The sequence below is a fragment of the Bacillus rossius genome, chromosome 1 (genome assembly GCF_032445375.1).
Source record: "Bacillus rossius redtenbacheri isolate Brsri chromosome 1, Brsri_v3, whole genome shotgun sequence".
Classification (NCBI taxonomy): domain Eukaryota; kingdom Metazoa; phylum Arthropoda; class Insecta; order Phasmatodea; family Bacillidae; genus Bacillus; species Bacillus rossius.
In genome coordinates this window covers 359045872-359069486 of record NC_086330.1, presented here as the reverse complement: position 1 = coordinate 359069486, position 23615 = coordinate 359045872, and positions in this window count along the sequence as shown.

The window sequence follows — 23615 nt, the reverse complement described above, 5'->3', positions numbered from 1 at the left end:
CATTTCTTATTAACAATTACTAAACTAACGTTGCAGTGGAAAAAATTAGTTTTCGATACCTTTCTAATCATTTCGTGTCACTTGCCAAACACTGTTCAGTTTGAGTATTAAAATCAATACAAATTAATGTCTGTCAACATTAAACATAACAATTTGAGCTTCATCATGTTATCGTGACCTTGGTCGAACTCGAAGCTTGCAAAGTGTTTGAGATGAAGAAGTAAAAAATAACAATAATAATTCTTAGGCTGTTAAAATAAAAATAAATAGTTTCCACATTAATTAAGTTAGCTTATTCACTTTTAATACTGAATAACACCCAGCCAGTCTCTGTCAATTAAATTTATGCTGAATTTTCCACGACGTTCTACATTGTATCAACATTAAGTTATTTCAAAAGATTAAAAAATTTATACATCTTGTAGTACACAAAGATGTTAAATGTAATACTAAAATATGAATTTGAAATAGTAGTTAGTTTTTTCTATATTTTGCAGCGTTATTTCTATATAATCATAGTTTTGGCAGTTTATTATTGCTGCAATGTTTATTTTTTAAGATAACCAACAAAGAAATTAAAATATAATAAAACCGTTAATATTTTCAGTTTTATAAAACTACCCAAATCTTGCCTTATTTTTCATTACGATAAGTTTTCACGTTTTTGACCACTATTTCAGCGACCATTCAGACATTGACTGCTAAATATTGTAAAGTAATAAACAAAACAATAACGGACTGATCATTTTTCAGAAATTATTATTATTTATTTTATTAAGCAGTCGTCTAAGTCAAAGAATAAAGGTCAGAGAATTAACAACGTATCTTGGACGGAGTGTAACTAAAATTCTTGGAGGCTTCAAAAAGTTAATTCATTTTGAAGCACGTGAAGATTATTTAAAGACGCGATTTCAGGAACTGAAGCTCGTGACATTTCCAAACTTTGCCGGGTTATCTGAAGCTTAATGGGTCGATGTTTACTTAACTGCTTCCTTCCCAGCATTGGAAGTTCGAGTTCGGGGTTTTGTCCTAAAACTTCGCTTATTTGCACCCGTTCTCCTCGCAGTTAACTTCGTCTTTGGACTCAACCCGGTAATGTCACAAGTGCTCGAAACAACTGAACTTTAATGGAAAGAGTGATGTATTATTGCTACGTCAATTTTAAATTTACTTGTTTCCATAGCCAAAACGCGTGCACAAAAATTACAAGCAACGGAAAAACAGAATTACATTTTTAAAAACGTGAGCGAGTCTTCCAGTAGTCGTCAGAGATGTGTAACATCTAACCTCGGTAACGAGCGAATTCCATGTGTTCTCATGTTGCAAATACACTTATAATACGAAACTAGGACACGAAATTAATGTAGACTTATTAAAAATAATGCTGAGCGTGATAAATATAGGAAAATTGTGTTTTCATTTCCACGTCCGAAGTTAGAAATCGCTACCGGTACGTCGAGTATGGAATTATTCTAAAAGCAGATCGAAAATTAAAAATTTATAAAAGCGAAAAATAAACTTTAAAAATACTTAATCCTGACTTTGGAAGTGGTTTTCAAGAAGGAATTTTATTAAAACACAGTCCATCTTGTTAAAATTAATTTAATAGTTAATACTATAAGTTTCCCTTTGGCTTTGTGAACTTTGGTTCTCGCCATCCGTCACAGATGGCAGCACCGTTTTTACACATTTCCGTTACATGCCACTTCCGTTCCATTCACTAGATTACTCCTCAAATGCCGTATACCGACAGCTACGATGTTACACATCAAAAACATGGAACAAAACAAAAAACGAAAAACGTTATATACTACACAAAAAGTTATCGAACAAATTATTTGTACTCAGACGCCCAAATAATTCAAGTTCGTCCATCTTCGGATTTTTTTTTTCGTCTCGTAAGAGTAAAAGGTTAGATAGGTCAGGTGTGTTACATGAATAAAACTATCGCAAAAATTCGTCATTTTTTTTTCGGGTGGGTATGTTTTCGCACGACTCGGTGATAGTAAATAATATGTATGGTTGGTAAGCTAAGCTCAGTGAAATTTAAAAATACCCTGAAATCGTAAAAAATAACCATTCTACCCAAATTGTATTTTTTTTATTCCGACCATGAAGTTTTACGAGCGAGCAGCGAACTCCCTATATGCGCTTGAAACAGACAGCGTATGACTACATTTAAGTTAAACTAATGCTTGCCACCGTGATCCCCCCTACTGTTAAATTTTATTTGTGCAGATAAAAGTCATTGGTTAAGGGGTTGAATGGTACTTGATGCTATATATATATGTATATATATATTAATTTTCTAAGATAAACGCTATATTTTTGTTTGTTTTTACTCTTGCTATATCGCTTATAACGAACTTCGAACACATAGCTTTCTCCCCCACCCCCTTCAGACCCTTAGCACGATTCAAAGTTTTTAAGCGTGCAGGCATACAGGTTTTTCATTGTAATTTTTTTTCTCGATGTCGTCGATTTTTTTTTTTTTTCGTTGGCTGTCTCACTCTGCGTGGCAATTTTTTTTTTTGTATTCAAACCGTTTTGTATTCATTGGACAGTACCGGCCGCTCCACTGCTCATTTTAAACGTCCATAGAAAAACGACTATTGCATAGTTATTTGCCGGTTGGAGGCAGTTATTTCTTCCCCTCCCCTTTCTTTCTCTCTCACTCTTTATGTCCAACGTTCACTTATACCCAACCCCCGAAAATCTGGAGCGACTTGTAAGTGGGGGAAGGGGGAAGTTTTAAAATTCAAACTGTGCGATTTTCTTTGTTGTCGGCGACCAGCCAATGCCCGTTCCCCCGATTTTGTCACTGTTTTCATGGGTAGAAAGGGGGGGGGGGGGGAGGTGGCGTAGAGCGGGTGGTAATCTCTCTCACACCGAGAACTGCGAACTGTGCCACCCCCCAGACACCCCTTCTACCAACCCCTTCACGCAGGGTTGTTTCTGAGGAAGGGGCGAGGGGTTAAGGTTTGGTGAAGGGTTTTTTGGAGAATGTGTTTCCGATAATTTCTTTCGCGCTTTTTTATCTCTTCATTCCTCCGCTTTTCCTAAATTGCGTTGTCACCGAAGCGCGCCCTGGCTTTGCCGCGCCGTATTTAAATGGGAGGGATGATAAAAGACTCCGACGCAATATTTTAGCGCGGGCTTTTATTTCCCTCTGGGCTTTTACGCAAAATGCGGTTGTTGTGCCCGGGGTTTGTAAAGGGGGGGGGGGGGCGTTAGTGGAAATAGGAATGGCTCTCTGGTGTATTCACAATATTGGGGGGGGGGGGGGGGGAACAAATTTATCTGGTGAGCTTAAAAAGAAAAAGGATCATTTCGCCGAGTGTATTTATGCTTCAAAAATTATCGCAGGATTAGGGAAATTGAAATGTACACATGACACTTTCGAGTCAGAGGAAAATATATTTCCCATCATTATAAAATTTTCTTGCGACTTTCCTGTGTTGTAAAATTCCCACTTCCTCTTTAGGCTTTAAAATTGTGTGTGTGGACACAATTTCGTTTAAATTGTTAATATTAAAATGAGAGCTTTTTTACGATACTTTTTCTCCAGAAAAACTCCCGTAAGACATTAAAACTTAAGTCACAGCCTCATAAAACAAATAATAGTCACTACTCTTAAGTTTCAGTAACTGTCGGCTGATAATGTAAAAGGTTATATATAATAATCAATTATATAATTAAAAGGCATAAAATTAGAGGTACTGACATGCAAGTTTATTACGAAACTTTTCAATACAACTGACAAAGTATTTTAAATAAGGTTTTCTATGTATACCACATTTATTCTTTGTGAAATTACAATACCGGGGGAGTTGAAAGACAATATGCCCACCTTAAGCTGGAGATGTAGAATGTTCACTTCTTTGGACTGGCCAATGGATATAGATTCATCGTCTCTTAATGTCATTGATTACTACCAAATATACAATCGTCTAATTTACACGTAAATTCTATGGTGCCAGCAAAATGATTCATGCCAGTAGTTGGGCCAGTTATTTTATAAGACATGGAATTGGATGGAACTTATGAAGATAATAAGAGGCGTAAGCCATCCTCACTGCAAGCATTCGGGTCTGACCAACTTTTGAACACCAACCACGCACACTTACCGCGTGATCAAAGTCCTGGCGCGACCAGACACTCACACACTCGGTGATCACATTCTCACACAACTATAGTAAATGCATCGCATTCCTGCTATGTCCTTAGAACATGCAAATTCAAATTTTAATTTGCCAGTGATTTGTTAACAGAAATATAGAAACTTGGCAACAAGCAGAATAGGTGGGGAAAAAGCAATTCATTACATATGTATTTTAAAAAAAGGAATGAATAGTGAGGTTATGGGAAACGTAAGGCGAAAGGAACGGTTTTTGAGTCAGTAAGTGCAAAGAATTTTATCTCTTGTGGATGTTTCAATAATTTAAAAATCTTGGTAAGTAAAATATTTGTTTCATTGTTGACAGAAAATTACACGTACGTGTTTCTGTTTGTTATCAACTTTCTTTTCAGTATCATTAAAAAAAATTACATAGGATTTTTTGTGTGTAACATCTCAGCTCTCGGCATACGGCATTTGGTATAGGAGTCATTTCGTGAATGGAGCGGAAGTTGCATGCGACGGAAATATGTAACCACATACCTGCCATCTGCGGCGGATGGCGCGAACCAAAGTTCACTAAGACAAAGATAAACTTTATAGTTTATAACGGTTTAATAAATTTGAACAAGATGGACAGTATTCTAATAAAAAAAATTGTAAAAAAATGCAGGTCCAAAGCCGGGATTTAGTATTTTATTATATCCTTACCGCTTTTATCGGAGCCGTTTCATTGTATAGTCTAAAATTTCTCTCTGCAAATGGAATTATATGATTCGATAGTCGACGTAGCTGCTCCGGCAACGAATTATAGAGGCGGGTGCGGAAACTACGTGTTTGTGACTCGCGTCCAGAAATGTAGTTGAAAACACAATTTGCATATATATTTACTACGCTTGGCGTTATTTTAAAAGAATTTCACGTTAGATTTCGTGTGTGAGTTTCGTATTATAAAAGTATTTTCAACATATGAGAACACATGGAATTTGCTCGTCACAAGGGACCGGAAAAATTCGCGGGTTCAATGACCTCTAGGATGAACTCCATAGTTCTGCGTACACTCGGTCAAATGCCACCTACTCATTGGCTGCTGTCTTGTAAGACGTCTCAACGCAGCAGCCTGTGATTCGATAAAGCTTTGGTTGGGTGTTTCTCATTGGCCCAGAGTCATCCAGGTGAGTTATGAGCCAATAGCAGAGGCAGCACTGAGGTATATAACTATTTGTATTTTAGTCTATCGCGAAATGAATTCGCGAATTTTTTCGGTCTCTACTCGTTACCCTGGTTAGATGTCACACATCACTGGCGAGAACTGAAAGACTAGTTCACTTTTTTTTTATCGGGAGAAAACAGTATGGGTAACATTTCCACACACAAAAAAGAATTCTTTTTTTGTAAAGCACAGGCCGTATCGAGAAGCTATGTAAAAGTGTTCGAACTCCAAAGTCAATCCTCTCTCTCTCTCTCTCTCTCTCTCTCTCTCTGTCTCGCACGCCCGTGTAAGTATCCGAAAGGAAATTTTCCTTTTATTGTCGGATTTCACGGCGACACAAGAGCGGATGGGGGACCCGAGTTAAAGGAAACGTGCGTGGGTTGGGGAAGGTAGTCAGCGGTGGATCGAAATCAATTCCCGGTCCCCATTTGACGCGGCGCTAACGCGACGCTTCAAGCGCTGAATCAGACGAATCTCACAAGCGGAAAGACGTTGCGAAACGCCGTGAATACATGAGTGACAGTTCATGTCAAATGCATACACGACGGACCAAGCACGGAGTAAGGAATCACAAGGAGACGGCATGCTGACACGTAGTTGAAGTTATTTTTTTAACCTCGCCATCGTCATATTGTATACGCCCAAAAAAATTGCGGAAATTGTGCTTAACCCCCCGTTTGATGATGGTTAGTAAGTGTGAATTAGAATCTCAGAATAATCAGTAGCACACGGAGAAAACCAACAGAAGTCTCAAAAAGAATGACCAGAAGCACACCAAGAAAACCAACAAAATATTGACAGAAATAAGCCGGAGCATACGGAGAAAACCTACAAAATATTGGCAGGAATGATCAGGAGCACACAGAGAAAACTAATGCACGTTTTCCTAAATCAAGATCAGTAATCACAAAAAAAAAAAAAAATTCCGCTTCTGGCTTGTCGTAGAGGTCTATCCTTCCAAAAAAAAAAAAAATAGATTATCACAAGCTGACTGAAGCTGTTTTTGTAATCTTTAATTCAAAAATTTTTTAAATACGAACTATCAACATTTTTATACATATTTTTATACTGTTTTCCCAGAAAATTTGTTATTTATATATTTTTCTCCCTGTTTTATTTTTTATGCATTCGAAATATTTGAGGAAGGGGGTGGGAACCTACCCCCATGCTCACGTACACCTGTATACTCCCGTGTCGTACATGTACACAGGAAAAAAAAATATTGTACATTTTACGATGAAAAATGAATGAATGAATGAATTGAGCTAAACACCTTGCCGACATACGGGCCAACATAGATAGTGATTGGTGATGACATGTTTACGGAGCGGTAGGAAACCAGAGTCACGCCGGAAAAAAAACCACTGGTCCACGGAAACGTCCGCCACATTTCCACTCGAAAAAAATTCCTGTTCGACCCCCAACTGAAAATCCAGCCCAGGTCGCCTTGTTGGGAAGCGATTGATATGACCACTTGTTTTATATTAAATTTTGTTTTTAAATATAAAATTTTTGGCATGTTGGCATCGTTCATCATCCTACCCCAATCCCACGCATTTATTGAAAGTTTCGTCCACTTCAATATTTCTGACAAATATAGACGATAAAAGTTTATACCCATCCCTTACGCTTGACGGACTCAAACCCAGAAACCGTCACATCCAACTGTGCAAATTTCTTTGGTAACTAGTTGCTGAAACACATTCCTTTCGATGTATTTTTCAACTGAAGTGCGTTATTTTCCCTTGAATAACAGCATATATATATATATATATATATATATATATAAACACACCTTTGGAAGAGTTGCAGCTGCCCTCCTTGTCACGCAAACTCCCACCATACTTCATTTTTTTTTTCTGAATTCACTCATGAAGTCTACCCTATAGGTGTGCCTGCATGTTTTAAATACCCGGTTGCTTTATTACTACAGTACCAACTGAAGAATGCATAAGATGTTTATCAAGGGAAAATAACGCACTTCAGTTGAAAAATATATCGAAAGTAATGTGTTTCAGCAACTAGTTGCCAAAGAATTTAGCACAGTTGGATGCGACGGGTTCTGGGTTCGATTCTCGCGTGAGGAATGGGTGTAAACTTTTATCGTCTAAATTGGTCAAAAATATTGAAGTAGATTAAACTTTTATATATATATGTGTGTGTGTGTATGTATGTGTGTGTAGGTGTGTGTGTGTGTGTTGCTGATTAAACACTTCGAAAAAATCGAATTATGAAGTAGGGATATTGCGGAACCCGTAAAACGTCACAGGACACTCCTCTCCATGAAAGAGGTTGAATTCAAAAAAATTACCCCCCTAACACCCACCCAACCTACCTTCCCTTAAGTTATGAGCTTCATATACTCATTGTGGGATTGTTAATGCCTTTCTGCTAAAATTAGCTTATTAAGGCTCAGTCTCACACACAATGTTTTTTTTTTCATTACATTTATTTAAAGGCTATTCCTCCATTACTATAATTAGTCTGCCAAAAAATATCTTCACCATGCATTCACTTACTGCGACATCATGGGTGCAAGAAGGCGCGCAAGTCTTCGTAATTACACCGTGATATACAACACTAAGTAAAAATCTGTAGCAGACAACAACAATAGCAACGCAGGATTCAGGTTAATTTTTTTTATAAAGAGCACTTAAATATAAGTAATGACAAAAAAAATGGTTGTCTGTAAAGTCGGTTTACGGACGATAGTTTAACGTGACGTCATAACAAAACATTGATGAAATAATTGCATACTTTTATGAATAAAATTGAATCATTTTTATTGAATTATCATTATTTTGTATGGATACAAAGAAGGAGTGACATGAAATCTACAATTTACTTGATAAATTTACTTTTATTTGCACTCATTAATTCAAATAGGTTTGTTACTTTAACGAAGAGATTATTTTAACTATAACTTTTAAACATTTTTGCTATTTAACTTCTTCCAATCTGTGTTTTTCTGTTAAGGATAGGACGATGATAGGAAAAGAAGGAAACGAATGGGAGTGTTTCAAGTTTAATGTGCCTCGAAAAAGTCAAATCGATGGTTGTTCCAATCGTGTGGAATAGAGATAGATGCGGCGCAAGCGTACAATGAGCGTAACGGGACACAGCGTAACGGGATAATGTGCGTAACGGGACACTTTATCGTGCGTGCAGCCGGCGTTCATCGATTTATTAGACGTTGTCACGTCAAAAAAAGCAACATGGCTTGCGGGACCGAGTCTTAATTAAGAACCGCCGCACGCGAGCAGGTAGCGACTTGCCGCTGCAGCGCTGCCACCTGCCGGGCGGACGGCGAACTATTCGCAGTGCGCGTCGCTGCTGCAGCTGCTTCATCCTCTCGGCTGTGATCGAGGGCCCATTAAAGACCCCCCCTCCCCTCCCTGAACCAACAAATGGCTGCGTGTTTCCACAGTTTGTTTACGTCAGGATAATGGACCGTCGAAGGCCTCTCTAGCTTCGTAACGCCCGCCGCGCCATTCTGCGGAAAATTTTTGAACGACGTGAATGGGCGCATTTGACGCGCCGACAGCGGAGGTGCTGCTGCTGCCAAATTGAGCATTTACCCGCGTGCAAGAAGGACACGTAACTGACATCAAGAGTGAACAACTCATTTCTGTTCTACGTCCAGTCCCACAACATGTAGGTTCTAAAAGTTGAAATCATTCTTAACAGCGTGAGCAATTTGTTAGCGAAACAAACCTTAGCTGTATAAAGAATTTATGTTTAAACGTTAGAAAGATACTAAGAATACTCATAAAACAATCACTATAAAAATAGTATATATTACTGAATAAAACTGTTAACACAGACATCGCTAAACTTCATTACAACCAAAAAAATGTTTTACTTTCCAGATGGGAAAAGAGGGTTTGGTTCGGTTTCATTTCGACTTCAATTATTAACATGGCAAAGGTAGCAAGATTTCTCCCATTCCCTAACTTCATACCTCCATGGCCCTTATTAGGAAATTCTTTTTCCAGATACATTAGTACATTTTAAAAATAATATATTTATAAGTATGTTTTAACAGAACTTATCATTAAAGCAGTATGTAATTTTTTTCTGTTTGGTTAAGGTGACGCAATTTGTACTTTATTGGCAATTATCTCCATTGATATTTATTGTGGTTTTCTACTGTTTCACATTTTTATGTTATAGGGTTGGTGACATCCTAAGACTTGCGTGCTTTATAAACGACTGTGACTTTATTGCGTTGATTGTTTGTTGCGCTGTAACATTCCTAGCGTACTTTAGAAATACAGCCTAAAGGCTGTTTCACTAAGCGCAGAATTAGCACCGTCAATTTTTTGTCTTAAACTATGTTTGATAACTAAATTTGAGAGGCAATATCATCCAGAGTATGGTTTCCGATTATTCCATCTAATAAATTTTGTCAGCTAACTTCAGGCGTGTTTTTAATTACCATACTATAAAAGTTCATTAAGCACTGATATAGTGGGAACTATTTAATACAACATTATTTAATCATACTAATGCATCATAGTGCACCATAGAAAATGTGAGCTTGTGTTTTATGTATTTATTTAATGCATTCCTAAATACATTTCTTTAAACTAGTTACACAGTAAAATCACTGCTCCGCGGTCTTTAAAAATCATAGACACATAATTCTTTTTTTTTGCAGATAAATAACTTTACATACGACATTCTTACTAACTTTGTTTAACCTTTATAACCTCTTTATTCCCCCATATAACTTTTCGCCCTTTCAAAGATTCGTTGTAACGAATATCCGTTTTCGCTGGCTGATTCTATCGAACAACAACCATAATTTATAACCAGTCCCATATACAAGTATGTTATGAGAAAACAAGTCACATAACTTGTCAAACAAAAACTTCAGCATTAGTGACGTTTTCAGTGTCATCATAACTCTCCTTCATTAATTTGGACCAATTTTATTTGATGGCACTGGAAGCTAAGGTTGGACCGTGTGACAGGACTTTAGGAGGGAAACAAAATTCCGTCGAACCAAAACGGGGATCGATGAATTGAACGATAACGACAAAAAAAACTAATCGTGAGTGTCTCTTGTTCTACAAGATAGGACGTAGGCCGCCTAATAACTCTATGGCGTAAGGCTGGGCGCTACCACGAGTGTCCACAACAGATCCAGCCCATTGGGTTTTTATCGCACACTAAACTTCTTCCCGCACAAGGATAACTGCACCGATATAAATAACTCTAGACTAGAAACCAGTTATTTCAACCGCGTGCAAACCACCTTACCAGGAATTCTTCAGGAGGGCGCGCGGCTATTGCCGTTAGAAAATATTTGGCCTCACAAAGCACGATTATAAAAATTACTGCTAAACAACCCCCCCCCCCCCTCCTTCATCACATTAAAACGAATTTAAGGGGAACCAACAACGAAAAAAAAATTGTTGGTGTTGCCATTACCGTCGAAGTCACGCCAGATCTTACAAGCAAGGACAGGGTGGACGTATAACATACGTTAACTCGTGTACGAAAAAAGTAGGTTTTTTTTCTCTTAAAGTAAATGTTTGTTTTATCTTGTTTATCGCAATCCCACTCGCCGAAGCAACGTGGGATTATAATTCTCACGTCCTTGTCATTCGCATAACAGCGGGGCATGACTCAACCTACACTGTCAGAACTTACAGTAAATTTACGGAATTTTCGAAGAAGAGGTCATCGTAATTACATTCGTAGAATCTACGCCGTATTTCAACTTCCGAGATGCACGTTTAATTGTAAACAAAGGTAAACAGCACACGTGGACAAAATTTACTATAGACGTCCCAAGTTTTTTGAATGTTTTGTTAATATAGCAAGCATGTTCTTTTGGATTCATGCCCAAAATAAGTGAACTCATTGTCCGTAAATTTAAGAAGATCCCTGGGTAATTTGTAACCGGCGTTATTTGTAAATTAAAGTTCAAAATTTTTAACAGTGTACTCGTCCTGAAAGAATCTCCCATATAAACACACACACTTTTTCTTCTTCTTCTTCTTCTTCTTCTTCTTCTTCTTCTTCTTCTCTCTTACTCCTTCGGATCGAATCAAACACAACTTCAGCGAAATGGTTCGTGCAAATATTCTCGCCGCACGGTCGCTGGCATCTTATCGACGCCATTCCTGTCGCCGCCATGACAGTTATCCACCGTCGCGCCTCCTGGGAGCAGCAGAAACGTTGTATATGCTATGTCTCAAGCGCTTCTCCGTTTTCGCGAGACAACAACGCTTACATTCGAGCGGAAGAAAATATTTTACAGCATTTGAATATTCAATAGGACAGAGTCATTGAACAGAAAAAAACTTTTGGCATTTGCACGGAAACACGCTATACAGTTTTATCTTTTTTTTTAATGTCTTGACGGAAAAATTATTAGAGACGATTTGCACAAATCACACTATGGGAAACTGACGAATGAAGCGAAGTTTTTAGCGTGTACAATCTTAGCTATCGGTATACGGCATTTTGTAGGGGTAATTTCATGATTGAAACGGAAGTTGCATGGAACGGAAATGTGACACTATACGGTGCTGTCATCTGCGACGGATGGCGCGAACCAAAGTTTGCAAAGCCAAAGGGAGTCTCTATTGTATTAACGGTTTTATGAATTTTAACAAGATGGGCAGTATTTTGATAAAGTTCCTTGTCGAAAATCACGTCGAAAATCCGGAGTTTAGTAATTTTTCAAGTATTTTTCGCTTTTGTCGGAGCTGTTTAATTATATGTACTTATAGTTCAAAATTTCGGTCTGCTATCAAATGATTCATTAGTAGAGACCGGAAAAATTCGCGGATTCCTTTCGAGACAGGCTGGAAATCCAAACTCGTTTAGCTTAATGCTGCGTCAGTGATTGGACCGCAATTTACCTGAAGGACTCTGAGCCAATGGCAAACACTCTAAAAAGAAGTATCGAATCATAAGAATCGCAGTAAACAGGTGTCCCGGGTCGGTAGCCAATGACCAGGTGATAGTTGCCCGAGTACATAGAGAATCGTGGAGTCTATCCTAGTGGTCAATGAAACCGCGAATTTTTCCAGTCCCTATTCATTAGTCGACGTAATTCTAGCGGCGCGGCGGTCGAGTAGTCTGATTACACGCATTCCACGGAGGCCACCAGGGGTCGAGCCTGACCAGGATTTCTCGCTAGTGGGAGACGTGACGGACGTTGCCGTGGCCTGTGGGTTTTCTCGGGGTACTCCTGTTCCTCCCCCAACCAGTTCATTCCGTCGCTGCTCTTCGCCCCATCTCATCTCGCCTCACGCACTCTCCAGGCGGGTCGGAGCGACATGTCTGTTCCTCTGCTAGGGCAGCCGGCTCCTGTTAGTGTCAGCCCCATGCTTCAGGCGGGAAACTACACCTTGAATTTCATTTTCATTCATTTACATTCTGTGGATCCCATATGAATTAATAAGTTAATTTTCTTTAAAAAAATAAAATTACTATTACAATTTATAATAACAAAAATAACAAATGTAACATAATCTAACAAATTAGATAAACAATAATTTTTATACTGCAAACTAACACACTTAGCCTACTTTAATAAGTAAGTTTTACAAGAAAGAAAATACAGGATGTCCATAAAAGAATGTTCCAGTTTCAATAGTATATTATATAAGTTAAATTTAGACTAATTGCAACAAATAATACATAGAATTGAAGGTAAACAAACATAATTTAGCATAAAAATATCCAATATGTGAAAACTTTTGCTATACGGCACACATCCAATCTAAATTCCAATTCTTCACACTGTTTATGGTAAACACGTCCGGAGTAATGGAAGCAATAGCCTCTTCAATTCTGTATTCCAACTCTTGCAAATAATTAGTTAGCGGCGGAACGTATACACGATCTTTTGTAAAGTCCCAAGGGCAAAAAAAAATTCGCATGTCGTTACGTCAGGTGAATGTGGAGGCCAGCGAAAAAGAGCTCTGTCGTCTCGACCATTACGACCAGTCCAACGGTCAGAGAACTGCGACGTTCAACCGCTCTCGTACAAAGAGATTCTAATGGGAAGGGGCTCCATCCCGTTGCCAAATAAAGTTTACAGGTTCACCATCTACTAACTGGGGAAAGAGCCATTCTTTCGCGCTACAAGCGAGAAAACAACAAAGCAGTGTTCTAAAAATGTTTGAGTTGCTCTTTAAACGTGACCTTGAACCAACACTCTACAGTTGGTACTATTAAATTTTAATACCTGGAGACATTCTTTTATGGACATTTTGTCGTGACAACTAAGTTTTTAATAATATTATGAAATTTTTAAGTACATGTTATGCAAGTGTTAAAGCATCGGCTGCAGGAGAATCTCATAAGTAAAAAAAAAAAAAGAAACTTCCCAACTCTGTTGATTCCCTGCTTAGCTATTCAACTGCCTAGTTTCCCAAGGGTGCTTACGGAGAAGAAAAGGGCCATTACTTGCTTCTTCAGTTGTCGTTTAGGATTCCTCCTGAGGTTTCTGGTTTCCGAGCCATGATGGTGGCGCTGCACTAACTCACCGGCGGGACGGACCTCAGCCAGTGATGGGGTCCAGCGGAGGAGATCCGCCCGTCTCCCGGCAGGGGAGCCAACCTACGCATTCCACCATTTCCCTCCGCGCGCCCGCACGCGCTCACGCGCGTACGTAACGCACCACGGCCACCCAAGTGGCGCGCGCGACCCTCCAGATGGGGAAATTAACGGCTTGTCTTCTTCCTTCTTGTCCCGTTACGCCGGAATATCACGCAGTCGCGTACGGGTACCCAATTAAAAAAAAAAAATTGGTTGTCTTTAAAATTGGTTTACGGACGATAGTTAAACGTGACAACGTCATAAAAAAACTTTGATGAAATGATTGCATACTTTTATTAATAAAATTGAATCATTTTTATTTTAATAATAAAAGAATAAATACTTGAAATGATACTAGTAATCAGATTTTTAAAATGCAAGAATAATTATTAACATTTATTGCCGAAATTGTTGTTGTAATAAGCAATGAAAACCACATTAACTTTTCACTTCACTTTATAAACAGTCGAGTGGAAGAGATAAAGATGCGGCGCAAGCGTAGGTACAATGAGCGTAACGGGACACAGCGTAAAGGAACAATGTGCGTAACGGGACACAGCGTAACGGAACAATGTGCGTAACGGGACAGTTTTTCGTGCGTGCAGCCGGCGTTCATCGATTTATTAGACGTTGTCACGTCAAAAAAAATCATAAGCTAATGCATGGCAGGAAATACTTACGACCTGTGTGAAGTCGGCTCACAATTGAAATCTTACTGTTAATTTCAGCTAAATGATATCTGTTGGCAGTGTTAGCAAATAACTATATGAACCACCCAATGTTTATTCCGTGACATCTAACCAGCAATTTGTGAGCAAATTTTTTCAACGTATAAATAAATACGTGATATATAAAATGTTCAGGTAACCAATATAACCACGACATTTATAAGTAATAGCATTAATTATTTTTTAAAGTAGGAATTACACCTGAGCATTATAATTTCTCGACAGTTTCTTTCCATAATATATACTAATATTATAAAGCTGAAGAGTTAGTTAGTTAGTTAGTTAGTTTGAACGCGCTAATCTCAGGAACCACTGGCCCGATTTGAAAAATTCTTCCAGTGTTGGATAGTACATTTATCGAGGAAGGCTATAGGCTATATTATATTATCAATAACATTAGGGATCCTTACCAAAAGTCCAATTTAGAATCAAATGCGTTGGAGAGGATTAGATACAACATGCAGTACACGTACGAAGTGTGTGTTGACAATGCCGCAGGCGCTAGAAGTTTATTTCCTACTGCCTATTAACATTGTTGCCACGCACTAGATGCCTTATCATTCTTAATTTTCCCATACAAGTAACAAACACACGTGTGATATTAACATCGAAGCAATCAGTACCCTCATAAGAGTTCAATTAGTATTTAAATACTTTTTATCACTTTAAATCGCAAACCTAAACTATTGTTTTTTCTCTCTCTCTGTGTTTAATTTGTTTTTTATTGCCCTTTTTTTCAAGTATATATATTTTACAGATTTGAAACTTCACAGTAATGTTCCTTATGTTACGCAGGATGAAATTTTCCGAAAGTTAATCCCTTGGGTGGTTAAAACCAGGCAACAGTGGGTACTTTGTCTGCATGAGAACAGGATTTTGCATTGTTCATGCTTTCTGCATCTCCATGGCAACGGGCATCGCGCGTCAGTGGCGTACCCACAAGGAGGGGCATGTATAATGAGCGGCGCAAGAGTGATCTGCCTGTAGACTGCAGTAGCGAAGTACGGGTACATCAGTTGTACGTTGCGTGCACGAGTCGGGAATCCATCGGTGGTATTCATTTTCTCTCCGGTACATTATACAGCATTGTAATACATTTTCACTGAATTTTTTTTTATTTACCATTACTGTAAATGGGAGATGTGGCTTAATTTTTTTCCATTATTATAGCCGTGCGAAGCCGGGTCGGGCAGCTAGTATGATTGATAAATATAAACAGTTCTCTGGTCCCGCCAAGATGGCTTCATACTCTACTCTCATTGGTTGTTGCGCCATGCGTCCGTAACAGAAATAAAATATATTCTTTTCCCTCCTATGCGCACGACTTGTCTCCCATTCACACGACCTCCTATGCCCTATTGTGAATCAGTAGGTTCGAAAACATGGCGGTCAAATCTTGTGCGCTCGACATACTGTTGCTCTTACTTATTACTGTTATTTTTTCAATTGTGTCCCCAGCTTAGGAACATGTGCTTTATCCACAAAAAATAAACTACTGTATATAAATTGATTCTGGCCATTCATTGTGTACCATAATAAGGTTTTATCTAAATCGTGTTTGCATCGCTAGTTTGCAGTGTGCATTTTAATGGGCATTTCCTCTCTCTCTCTCTCTCCAACTCAAGATTTCTGATAATTCAGTTTGTTCCATTGCTAGATATACGCCATTGAACACAGAGGGTTTTAACTGAAGTCTATAATGTAATGAATTATTTTTAAAATATATCTGAAACAGTACTTTGTAAAAGAAAATTTGAAATGACAAAATAATAAAATAAAACGTTATATGTAATCAAAAGCAGTAAATTTTTAAATTCAATTTTTACTTCCAAGAATATTTAACTGAAAGACGCCATCTTGGTATCGAACATTTGTTTGCCAACAAGTACTTTATATCATTTAATATTAAAAAAAACTATGCCTCTTCTTGCGCATTAAACTTATTTTAATGGACTGCCTTGTAATTAAGTGACCAAAAGATAAAAAAAAATTCCTCTGTGAAGTTATAATTAATTTTAGTATTGAATTGTTTTGTTTTCAGAATGAATACAACTATAACAATAATTTTAAATCATTATTTTGGTCATACGCCATTGCTAGTTTGCACTGTAGGTTGTGTATTCATCTTTCTTTGTCCATTCTTCGGGGTTTCTCTATGCCATACACTGCAAACTAGCAATGGAGTACTGTATGTCCAAAATAATGAATCAAATCAATATTTCCCAACGCAATAATAATTCAAAGAATGTAACAAAATTGTCAATATACACTTTTTTTTTTGGTCTAAGAAACAACCTAAAAATAGCAAAATTAAATATATATATATATATACAAAATTTTAGTGGGTGCCAGTTACTTTGTACTGCAATCTAAGTGTGGTACACACTGTACTACATGTTCGAAAGGAAACTGAACAATATATATATATATATATATATATATATATATATATACAAAGATAACAGATATTTGTAAATGTAAACATTTAGATGAAAAGAACTATAGCGCTACAAATAGTGTTCGCAGTAATATTGTGTTCAGTTTATTACCCGGGTCATTTATGATGTGTGTTGTCCCAATACCTCCAATAAATAAAGTTATTTGTAAACCTTTCCATGAATAGTTTTTCAGTATTAACTTCGCATATAAATAAGCATAGCAAAATAAAATAAATTCAAATGATTAAATATTCGATTATTTTTTCCATGGTTAAAAAATTACGCTTGAATGAAACATGAATTAATATATAAAAAAAATCGTAAGAAATACTCTTTATTACCTTGTAAAACATATCTCATACTTGACAAGTAACAACAACCATGTGTTGTAAAAATTATCAATATCTTTCTGTAGTGTTACATACTATTTCTGGGCAACCGGTACCCAAAGGAATCTTTTGTAAAAGTACAGAATTTTTTATTTTCATTGTAGTTGGCTCTAAACCATTTGGGTGAAAATTCGCTGCTCATAAATATGAGGCATGCCAGGGTGTTGTGACTGAACTCACCCCCCCCCCCCCCATGATCGAGTTTGTTACGGCCATGTGAGTTATATCTGCATTATTAATTATTTGTGGCCTCGTTGTTTAATGTCAGTGTTATTATTTTTAAGTTTTGGATAGGTTATTGTAAAGGAGAAGTGCGAGTAAAAATCAAATAAAAATTCGTGTGTAAATATTTGTACTGCCTTTTTACTAATGAGTCTGTTAAAGGACATTGCGATATGTTAAATACTTTTTTTTTCATTTGAATGGTTGGTTAGTTTAGGTACATTAAAATATCGAAAAATCGGGAGAACGGTATTTTGGCTAGCTACACTAAAAAAAAAAAAAAAAAAATGTAGAATCGTTAGAATCTTAGCAACCATTAAAACTGTAAAATACCAGAAAAAAGTTTTTAAAATATCGATAGATTTTTTAATTTTTCACGAAGTTATTAGGAAATGAAATGTCAGGAAGTGATAAAATGCATTTTGGGATTTGTTTTGCATCTTTTTTTTTTTTGATGCGCCGATCTCCTTGACGTTATTCGCCTTAGGGTGTTAACATATGTTTCCCCTTTGAGTTTTTTCTTGGCACCAGTTAAAGAAAATTATGTGCTGGCGATAGAAGTGTCTACTGCTGCAGACCGATTATGTGATTATTAAGTCGCTTAACAGACTTACTATCTGCTGGGGTGATACTTATTTAGATGACCTAAGGGTTTAGACTGCAGTATACAACGGAATTCACGGACACCATGCATTCGGGAAATTTTAACAGGTAGAAGTCCAATGCGTATGCACGTTTCATCTTCTGTGTTTAAACTTAAAGCATACGTAATATATAGCGTAGCACGTGGTTTATTTTCAAACAATTGAATGTATACATATATTTCATGTAAAAAAAAAATGAGACAATTTGCTAAACTATTTGCTGAACCAACAGCTACAATTACAAGTCACTGTTGCAGAGTTTCCAAAATTTCAAATACTTCATGTTCGCTTGAGAAATTTGTTTCAGAACAAACATACATAGTGTTGATCGATTGTATGTTTCCACCCAATTTTTTTAAAAAAAATTTTTTTTTGTTCTATGTCATGCGGCGAACGCCACGCTTTCTCTCTTTCTCTGCCTTCCTTTCGATCTTAACCGTGTGCTTAATTTGATAAAGCCAAAGAAGTGTAATGTAACGGATCCTTTTTTTTTTTTATTGTATTATTTGTAGGCAAAATACAAGTTTTTGTTTACCTTTACGTTTTATCGTTTCATATTATTTTTTTTAATTTTTTTATTTCAATGCTCGCCCTGCAGATGACACTCCTCTTCCCCTTTCCCCCCACCATCCAACCCAAATCCGCCCCCCCCCCCCCCTCCCGGGAGGAGGGGGGGGGGTGCCGTAAGGCTGATCAGCACTCCGCGCATGCGCGAGTACCCGGGACACGGAAAAATATATGCCGTGGGAAATTTTATTTTTTATTTATTTATTCATTTGTTTTTTCGTTTTCTACCTCGGCGGGCCGCCGCGACTGTTTCCCAGGACCGCGCCCTGGACGGGAGTTGTGGATGCGCGAGGCGTCGCTCGCACCCGCAGACGCCTTTCGAGCGGCCCTCGCGAGACGTGAATGCCAAAAATAACCTTGACTCACGACCGAAGGCGCAAATATACACATATAATATATACACATGTATGGGAAAGCGTGTATGATATAAATACGGTAGCAAAAGAAGGCGTCACGTCTCCTGGCCTTATTACCCTTCACCCCTTTCTTACTTTTCAGTATCATTTCTTTCCGCTGTTCTGCTTCAGAAGCATTCGACTTTATTATATTTTTACTAAAGTCTTTGTAAACTTAAAAAATGCTCAGTTCAAGATCTCTAAAAAAAATAATCCCACAAATTTATTAATTTGGGACGTTGCTAAATTACAATTTTTTTTTGTTCTATTTAATCCTTGGTGTATTTTCCTTTTTTTTTTTTTTTTTTTTTCGTTCCTAAACGTGTAATGGTTAGTTGCTAACCTGTCTGCATTGCACTTGAAAATTGGTCATTTGAACCTGGTTCATTTCCTAAGTATTTAATTTTTTTCCCTCCACAAATGAAGCAGATAGATGACGGATTCGTTCGAAATCTGTTTGCCTAATGTAGCGTTTATAAATTCATAACACATTTAAAAAATATATATATATCTATTTTGTTTTTGTATTCTTTTGCAAAATTTAAACTAATAGCCTACAACAAAAAATAATAATTACGCGTGGAGGGAGAAGCCATAGGGTGTATTATGTAGGCTAATGTCGGAGCGAGAAGAATGCTCTATTATCACCATTATCACTGTCAATGCTGCCTGAATGTACCGCTACTCTGTCTATCTGAAAACCAAAAAAAGCACATCAGTGTTGTGACAGTTGCCGGGATTATAACTATAAAATTAACGTGCATTTCAGTACGAGCGCTTACAAACAAATGACTGCAGTTTAGCAAAAATTTACATTTTTAAAATCTATTTTTATTTTTCAATCTGATACAAACGATTACTAGTAATAAAACGATAATAATAAAAAAAAATATTAAAGTAAGAGTATTTACAACATGAGAAAACACGAATTTGAGATTTTTGAGGGTGGGTTGGGGGGATTCCACACTTTGCCCCCTTCCCCTTTTCCTTCCTCAATCCGCGCCTGTACCGGAGACGCACTCGAACAACGATACACATCATCGTCGTATGGATAGACCCTGTACTTCAGCGACATACCCTCCCCCCCCCCAACAGGGTACACAAATCCGAATGGACATTATCGAGCTATTTTCGGTCCGGTATATGCGCTGTATTTTTTTTCCTGTAAATGAAACAGAAGCATTGGAGTAAAATAACAGATATTTGTACATTTGTACATTTACACGAAAAAAACTGCATCACTACAAAATAGTGTCCGCAAAAATACTGGATTCGGATTATTACCCGGACATTTATGCTTTGTGTTGTCCAAGAACCTCCAGTAGTTATAAGATAATGGTAAACCGTTCCCTGAACAGCTTTCTAGTACAACACAATGCACTGAAAGAAATTTTTGTATATTTTACAAGAAAAATCTTTGGAAACCCTGTTGCCAAGGATATTCCTTGTAAAACTACAAGGCAGAGCTTTGTACCATATGCGATTTTGCAAGGCTCTGCCTTGTAGTTTTGCAAGAAATATCCTTGGCAACAGGGTTTCCAAGAATTTCCCTTGTAAAAGTACAAATTTTTTTTTAGAGTGTGGGAAAAGTTAATTGAACTATTCCAAAACTTTACTTAATTTTTTATTTCGCCGTGCTTTTTTAATTTAAAATACATGTATATTTACGGTGGTGTTGTAAACTATATCTAGGTGACTGGTTTCTGAAAGGAATCTTTTGTAAAACTACAGAAAATGTTTTGTTTTTGACGTGACAACGTCTAATAAATTGATGAACGCCGGCTGCACGCACGAAAAAGTGTCCCGTTACGCATATTGTTCCGTTACGCTGTGTCCCGTTACGCTCACTCTTCCGTTACACTGTGTCCAGTTACGCTCATTGTTCCGTTACGCTGTGTTCCGTTACGCTATCGGCAAGTGCAGTAATAATAGGTTATGTTAACATTGACTAAAAAATTATGGTGATTCATATAATTGATGATAGATATTTGATTACAGTTTATTTATATGAAAACTTGTTCATAATTATATTTAAACTTTATTGCTAAACTCCAGTTTTTAAAATTAATTACAAGTCATCTACACGTGAACTGTTTCGTCGACTGTTTATAAAGTGAAATGAAAAGTTAATGTGGTTTTCATTGCTTGTTACAACAACAATTTCGGCAATAAAGGTTAATTATTATTGCATTTTAAAAATCTGATTACTAGTATAATTTCAAGTATTTATTCTTTTATTATTAAAACAAAAATGATTCGATTTTATTCATAAAAGTACGCAATCATTTCATCAATGTTTTGTCATGACGTTGTCACGTGAAACTATCGTCCGCAAACCGACCTTACAGACAACCAATTTTATTTTTTTCTTCGCAGGCGCCTGAAACCTGACGTGACGTCCTCGATTGCCACATCGGACACGCGCGCGCGCGGCAGCGCGACCTGGAGGAGGCATTAATCCTCGCGTCACACGCCGACAAGACGTCCTCCATCAACTTCCCTGATGGCGTTTCGCCGGATTTGGTCCTCGACGTCGTTCCACACACACACACACACACACACCCTTTCCCCCCCTTTTATTCCCCCCCCCCCCCCCCCTGAAACATCAGGGAACTTCGTCCGGCCTCGTGGCCATTGTGTGCCTTTCGGAGGGCAGCGTGCTGCTACCGGTGTTACCGGCAGGTCTGCGTGGGTAGCACCTGGTCTTCAGGCTCTGCTCCACCTTCCACGAAGCTGGCTCCTTTACGTTCCCGCGACATTGCGGCTGTGTTACTACATGCACTGAAAACTCTTTCCCGTATACTTTTGCAAAAGATTCCTTTCCTAAACCGGTCGCAAAGAAACTGTTTGTGATTCTACAAACAAGAAAGATACTATAACTGTGTACAACTCATGGCTATCGTTATTTTTTTTTCCAACATCAGGAAAAACCTTTTTCGAGATAATGAGCCGAAAATTGGCACATTATTTATACATTTTAGTTCAACATAACTATTTTAAAACCATGGAAATGTCATCGAATATTCAACAATTTGGCTTTATTTTATCATGCTTATTACTGTGTGCAGTTTCACTGGATAGCTATTCCGGCAAAGGTTTACAAAAATATCTTTAACTATTGGAGGTACTGTAACAACATAAATCATAAATGCCCGGGTAGGAATCCGAATCCAGTATCACTGCGAACACTATTTTGTAGTGATACAGTTGTTTCCATATGAATGTAGAAATTTATCATTATCTGTAATTTTACACGAATATTTCTGTGTAAAATGTTATTTCCTAATGAACTGCGGAAAATATACCGAAAGTCATTTGAACGTCAGTCAGCAGACTGACATTCATTGAACCGAACAGGTTTTTACTTACAGTCGTTTGACCGTCACCCAAAATTAAAAAAAAAAATTATATCACTGGAAAAATGTCTTAACTCTGGCAACAGACAGCTGACCAATGGGCCACATAACGAAAGTCGTTTGACCGACAAATGACTTAACGGTCGAGTGACTTGCCTATTACTTTCTGCCGTTATGTTATTGGCACTGCAGTGTTAGACATTACTTTAAATTTACGGACTTTTCAACGAAGAATCAACCTCAAATGAACGAAGAGTTCTTCGTAATTTCAAATAACTTAATCTTGTTAGAAACTACGCTGCATATATTGATTTCTGAGTTTTATGTTTCGTTATAAACAAAGCTATAATTAACACGTGGACAAAAGAAAAGTGTTCTTAACAAGTTTTTGAAATTTTTTTTTAATATACTCCGAATGTGCTTTTGGATTCGTGTATAAAGTATGTGATCTCAGTGTCCGTAAATTTACGAAGATAGTAAATTTTCGAAGATCCCTGGATAACGTTTAACCAGTGTTCTTCATCATAAATTGAAGGTGAAAAGATTTAAGCGAGTATATATATATATATATATATATAATGCAAGTCATCTGCTTGTTACGCTATGTACGGTCGTGACGTTTCATTCTTATCGCCTCGAAACATGGGTCAGTTTACGTGAGAAGAGCAAATTGCTCACCTCGGAGTCAAGAGCAACACCGGATCCATGAGCTAGCGGCCAGAAGCACCAAGGCAATCCGCCGGCGACAAGAAACAGGTGAGCGAAAGATTTGCCCTAATGTCGCCCCTTTACTGTGGTCCAAAGAGAAACCCAGCAGAAGCGAAAAACTCGTAGCTCTCTCACTAGAGTTCCCAAAAATTCAAATATAAATTTAATTGTGACTTTACAACAAAAAAAAAACTCTTAACGTGTGATAACGACTGAAACGCATAACTATAAGCAGTGTCAAAGCAAAAGTTACGGAGGAACAAATTCGGGTTC